The 6,660-nt window shown below is 38.8% G+C and overlaps 1 protein-coding gene across 3 annotated transcripts in view; it reads right to left on the bottom strand.

Moving 5' to 3' along the window:
* Positions 1 to 364: 364 nt before the first annotated feature.
* LOC146074198 (uncharacterized) overlaps positions 365 to 6,660 on the bottom strand; it is a 30,701-nt gene continuing 24,405 nt past the window's right edge. For all 3 annotated transcript variants that reach the window (XM_083182046.1, XM_083182047.1, XM_083182048.1), the window contains one exon: positions 365 to 507. The gene's annotated coding sequence lies outside the window, so the exon portion shown is untranslated. The remainder of the gene's footprint in view (positions 508 to 6,660) is intronic.

Below are 6,660 nucleotides of genomic sequence, written 5' to 3'. Positions count from 1 at the left end.
CAGACAGAACCTGAAATATCTGACTAAGAAGAGCAATTAACGCTTGGATGGGGACAACTGCTTTGAAGTCAGATATCTCCGGTTCCGATTTTTAAAAATCTTGTACCCTTGGAAGGACTAGAGCCCTTAGACTCTTGGAGGGGGGGGGGGGGGTTTAGGTACTCAGAAACCCCCCCTACGTGCACCACTGGTCAGGTTTGGCCACTGCTGTTTATTTTTTTTTCTTCTACAGTATATTGTTTCTTTTTTTCTTCCAGGCAGAGCACACCCTAATGTAATGGGCTACGTACGCCAATGAACTCAATTGTCAAACATAAATGCATACACTTTAAATTAATGATCACACTTGTAAATGTAATGCTTGCTATTTATTGTCAACAAAGTGGTACAGCAGAGTGAAAATGTAAAACTGAGACAAGTGTTACACAATAATTGAGAAAGAAATGAATATGAAGAGATGTAGAATGTGTCACTTTCTTGTCCTGCGAGCACGGAATCATGAGGGAACTGTAAATTAAAGCAGAAAATTAATACAGCATCCTACACATACTGTACATCCTATTGATATTGTAACTTAAATATATTGTAACCTTTAACAGCACTAAGGTGACAGTTTCAGTATCTAATGTTTTTTTTTTTTTTTCTCCATTTGGAAATTTCAGAATTTAGATGCTTTGCTACATGACCGGTTTTCATTAGATCACCAAACAATTTTATTGGTCACATAACCTCAGCAGTAGAAACTTTTTTTTGTTATTCCTTTTGGTTGATGGGTAGTGTGTTGATATAACAGACTATTGTACTGAACTATTAATATGGTCTAATTTAAAAAAAACACAAAACAATCAAGGTGCAGCGTTCAATTTTCTTTGGTGATGTCATGTGCTTTGCTTTGTGCTGCTGTGCTACATTCCAGGCAAAGGGGCAAAATTTACTCAAGCTTCTAAAAGTAAAAAGTGGGGATGTTTTGCCCATAGCAACCAAAGCGATTCCATCTATCTCTTTCTAGGATTCAAAAGAGAAATGATTTTCACTTTTAGAAGCTTTAGTAAAATGATCACACAGTGCTTGGTTTTGCTGATTGAGATGGTAAATTTTGTCAAGTAGCAGACCTTTGCAATGATGAAACCAATGACTGTGAAATGCTTACATTTGCCATGGTCAGCCTAGCAGAATGTAGAAATACTGGTGTAGAGTAATGTTAATAATAAAAAAAGAAATATATGAAAAAAGTTGCAATGCAACTTTCTGTAGTCATAATGGGGGAAATTTTCCTAGGAAAATACGATTTTTTTGGGTGTATTCGTATTTTTGGCATTTACTATGCCAAAAATACAAATATTCGTATTCATATTTACAAATACGAATGTTTACACCATCGAAATAATACGGCAGAAATCACCATTCAAAAGAATGGTGATTCCTGATTTACTAAGCAGCCGTATTGATAATACGGCTGCTAATTGGTGTGAAACAGCCACGAAAATACCCAGGGACCTACCTACGGGATCAAGCTAGGTAAGTATCAGTATGTGTGTGTTATGTATGTATTAAAGTTTTATTTTTCTGGAGTGTCACTGTGTATTTATTTAACTATTTTTTTAACTGTGGAACTACAAGACCCAGCGGGCCCTTTAATGACCCGCAGGCTGGGACTTGTGGTTCTCCAAGTCCCAGCTTGTGGAAGAGGCTTGCTGGGACTCATAGTTCCACAGTTTAAAACAATAGTTTTTAAATCTATTTTTTTTACACTGAATCAGCCCGGTGGCCACCGCACAGGGCCACCGGGGACAGCACCAGGCTTCAGCCTGGTCAGGTAAGTCCTGTAGGGGGGGGACCCATTTATTTGGGGGGTCCCCACTCCCCCAGGGCCCATGGCCTGGCTGACTGGTCAGAGGGTTAATGCTTTGGCCAGGGGGAACTTGTATAAAAAGTCTCCCCCCGGCTGGGCATTACCCTGCTGGCTGGTTTGGCCTGGGGCTGGTTCTTAACCCCTTCCCGACATATGACGTACATTTACGCCATATGTCGGTTGGGGGTGAATCAAGCCAGCTCACGGAGTGAGCTGGCTTGATAGAGAGCAGGTAATGGCTGTATATTACAGCCATGTCCCTGCTCTCACGGCCACGAGCGGCGAGTTCGCCGATCGCGGCCGTTTAACCCTTTAAGCACCGCGGGCAAAGCGCCCGCAGTGCTTAAATAGCTGATCGGAGGGGGGGGCGCCCCCCTCCGGCGCCGATCGGGGCCCCCCGCAGCGCGATCGGAGGGTGCCGATCGGTTGCCATGGTAGCCAGGGGTCTAATGTAGACCCCTGTGCTGTCCGTGTATTCATACCTATTACATCCTGCCTCAGGCAGGATGTAATAGGAAGTGCAAAAAATCACTACGTTCAGCCATAGAGCTCTATGGCTGAACCTAGTACAGGCGATCGCGCCCCCTAGTGGTCAAGTACACTAGGGGGCCTTGTAGTAAAAGTAAAAAAAAAAAAAAAATAAAGTTTAAAAATAAAAAAAAAATAATAAAATATTAAAAGTTCAAATCACCCCCCTTTCCCCATTTCCCAAATAAAAATAAATAAATAATAAAAAAAATAAACATATTTGGTATCGCCGCGTTCCTAAAAGTCCGATCTATTAAAATATAACATTAGTTATCCCGCACGGTTAAAGGCGTAAACGGAAAATAATCCCCAACGCCAAAACTACGCTTTTTGGTCGCATCGCGTACCCAAAAAAAAATAACTAAAAGAGATCAGAAAGTCGCCCATATCCCATAATGGTATTAATTAAAAAGTACACTTCAGCCCGCAAAAAATGAGCCCTCACCCAGGTCCGTAGGTGGAAAAATAAAAAAGTTATAAGCCGCAGAACATGGCGACGCGACGCAAATTCGAAAAACCGTAACATTTTCTATTTTTTTTTTTAGTGGTAAAATGTAACGAAAACTATATAAGTTTGGTATTACCGGAATCGTAACGACCCATAGAATAAAGATAACCCATCATTTTAAACGAACTATGAACTCCAAAAAAACCGTAACCAGCGCAAAATTGTGGAATTGCGTTTTTTTTTTTTTTTACCCCACATTGAATTATTTCCTGATTCCCCAGAATATTATACGGTATAGTAAATGGTACCATTAGAAAGTACAACTTGTCCCGCAAAAAAAAAGCCCTCATGTGTCTATATAGCCGGAAAATTAAAAAAGTTACGCTTATTTGAACACAAGGAGGAAAAAAAAAAAAAAAATTACCTTAAAAGGCAATGTCGGGAAGGGGTTAAAATACGGGGGACCCCTACTCATTTTGTCCCCCGTATTTTGGGAACCAGACCCAGACCTGGAGCCTGGGGCTGGTTGTTAAAAATCAGGGAACCCCTATTTGTCGGGTTCCTTGATTTTTAATTACAAATTTTTTCCTGCAAAACCTGTGTGCTAGTCCGTTCATTTCTTCTTCAATGCATAACGTGGAAGTGGTGAGTGTGAATATAAATATATATAGATAGATAGATAGATATAGAGATAGATAGATAGATATAGATATACTGTATTCACATTCACCCCTTCCACGTTATGCATTGAAGAAGAAACGAACGGACTAGCACACAGGTTTTTCAGGAAAAAATTAGTATTCACAAGATGTACATTCTAGTACATTACAGGTGTTAGAAGCAGCTGACCCTACGGCCATTTCAAACAGCAAGCTGACGGTTTTTATACCATCCCGAAAATATACAAGCGCCTGACGACTCCCCCGGGCAGACCAATCATAGCGGCCCGCGGGTCTCTATTCCAACCAGTGGTGTTCTTTTTGGATTCTATCTTTCACCCACTGATCCAATGTGAAAGAACTTTTCTGTTAGATACTACTAGTTTTTTTTTAATAAGCTAGCTGCAGAATCAAAGGAACCAGAAGGGGCATGGTTAGCAGGTATCGATGTGGTAAATCTGTATACCTCCATCCCCCACTATTTTGATTTAATGGCAGTCAAAAGGTTTTTATCAGTAAAAAGTTCCTATTCAACAGATATTGTAGATGTGATCTTACAAATGTTAGAACTTATTTGGCTAACAATTTCTTCATATATGGTAAACAGTTTTATTTACAAGTACAGGGGTGTGCAATGGGGTCTAGTGCCGCCCCGTGTATGCCAATGTGGTAATGTTTGCAATTAAAGACCTGTTTTTCAAATCACCACTGGTTGCTTATGATGTATTGATGTTTGGTCAATACATCAACGATTTATGTGTTATTTGGAAGGGTCCTGAAGAATATTTGGTCAAGCTTTTAGAGGACCATAACCAAACGGATAGTCCGATTAAATTTACTTTTTGCTTGAGACAAATTTCTATAAATGTTTTAGATGTAAAAGTGACTATTGAGAATGGTAATATTGTAACATCAGTTTACACAAAACCAACAGATAGAAATACATTGTTAGCTGCCTGTAGCTGCCATCCCAAAGGCCTGGTGAGAGGACTCCCGTTCTCCCAGATGATTCGCATAAAAAGAATTAACAGCAATCCAGAGATGGCAAGCTTACAAATCGATCAACTCATAGAGAAATTCTTCATTAGAGGTAATTCCCGCCCTCAATTATTAAAAACCAAAGAAAAAGTTTTAGCCATGGACAGGTCTGTTTTGTTAAAAAAAAAAAAAATCAGTAACACTAAAAAGTTCCCCTGTGTGAGCAATTATAATATCAAGTCCTCAGAAGTGAATGACATCACCAAAAAACATTGGCCAATAATTTGCAGTGATCCACAGCTTCCCCTAAATAATACACAATTAATGCCATGTTACCGTGGAGATAAAAACTTACGGAACTGGCTTGTTAAAACATATATCAGAATATCCATCAAAAACAGAGTCATTTTTTTTTCTAACACAGAGTAAAAAACTAGGTTGTTTAAAATGTAGCTGCGTTACCTGCCAGTTCCTATTGCCTGGCAGTCAGTTCCCACATCCGTTAACCGGTAAAAACAATCAATATTCGGCACCAATTAACATGCAATTCCACCCATGTAGTAGTGTATCAATTGATATGCCCATGTGGCAAATCATATGTGGGGAAAACAGACCGAAAATTTAAAGAACGAATGGCAGCCCATCATTCCAGCATAAGAGCTGCCATTCAAACTGGCCATAGTGAACAGCCGGTAGCACGGCATTTTTTGGAGATGGGTCATGCAGTACATTCCATACGTTATAGGATGATTGACCACATCCCCTATTCTATTCTATTCTATTAGGGGGGGTGATAGGTCTAAAAACTTTTGAGGTGTGAGGCACAGTGGATCTTTCGATTGGGGACCCTGGCCCCACAGGGCTTAATCGAAAATATTGCATATTCATGTTTTTCATAAATATATGTCAGCCGCAATTATGTGCTTGGACAGACAGCTGAAGATATAAGAATACACTTGTATTATTAAAATATTGTTTGTAAATATAAATGTTGTCAATATGTCAAAATTCCCTTTTTTTAAAAAGATGTATTAATGCAGCATAATTAAGAGAATCCTAGAAGTAGTATATATATGCTTGTTTAATATCAACTGCAGTGACCAACATTGGCACATTTATTATTGCGTGAGCAGTAGTACAACTGTAAATGCATTTCTATCTGTAGATACGAATAGCGGCATTTGGTCACTATAGTAACTGGGCAGCATCCTACACTGTCTCAGCAGGATGACGTAGCACGCAGCAGTTCAGGCACGCTGAGCGGGAGATCTCGTCACGGAGGTGAGAGCTGTACACTTGGGTTGGGGTATAAAGGTATGTTATTTGTTTGTGAATTGTGTATTTGATAACAGTTAATATAACTGAAACGTTATACAAGCTATCAGCTGTCTGAGTTGTGTTTTGGAGTGCCGCCCTCCTCATCAGATTGTTGGATATATATATATATATATATATATATATATATATATATATACAGAAACAAAAGCATGATTGTAGATATCTAGAAATAATAATAACAATAATAATAATAATAATGCCGTGCAGGAACCTGCGGATCACATTGAGCTCTAAGATTATGCCAGATGAAGTTGAATTTTTTACAGGACTCACTGTAATATATTTTTTTCTAAATTAATTCGGTCGAGCAGAATGCATTTCACAATAAAGGAATTGCGATCTGGTTGCTTAAAGAATGTGAATAAATGGATTTGGAGCATTTTTTTCACAAAAGCTGCTCCAAAAGCTCTTTAATATATTCAGATGATACTAAAATAATGCAAAACGTTTGAGAAAACCTATTTTTGTAAAAATAAATTACTATATCCGTCCCATAATCTGAATGCAGAAGATATCAGTGACCTCCTGAATTAGGCACTTTTCTTTTAAAGGGGACTGTTCAATTCACTAAGCTCAGAAAAGTTTTGCTTTAGAAGCTTAGTCCCAACTGCTGACTGCCTCCGATGCAGACTATGGGGTAAATTTGCTAAGATTTATCTTCAATAGAACTCCCATCTTAGTAAATTTACCTCAATGGGTTTCAGTATTTCCATAGAGGGAGCAATGGAGACTGAGTCCTCTCTGATAGCTGGAATGTAGGTACAGGTTGAGTATCCCGTATCCGAGTATCCGTTATCCGAATTATTCCGAAAACCATACATTCCAGAAAGTGAAAAAAAAATATTTTTTTTTGCTAA

The sequence above is a fragment of the Crinia signifera genome, chromosome 4 (genome assembly GCF_055691185.1).
Source record: "Crinia signifera chromosome 4, ASM5569118v1, whole genome shotgun sequence".
In the NCBI taxonomy this organism is placed as follows: Eukaryota; Metazoa; Chordata; class Amphibia; order Anura; family Myobatrachidae; genus Crinia; species Crinia signifera.
This window is presented reverse-complemented; position numbering and strand designations above follow the sequence as displayed.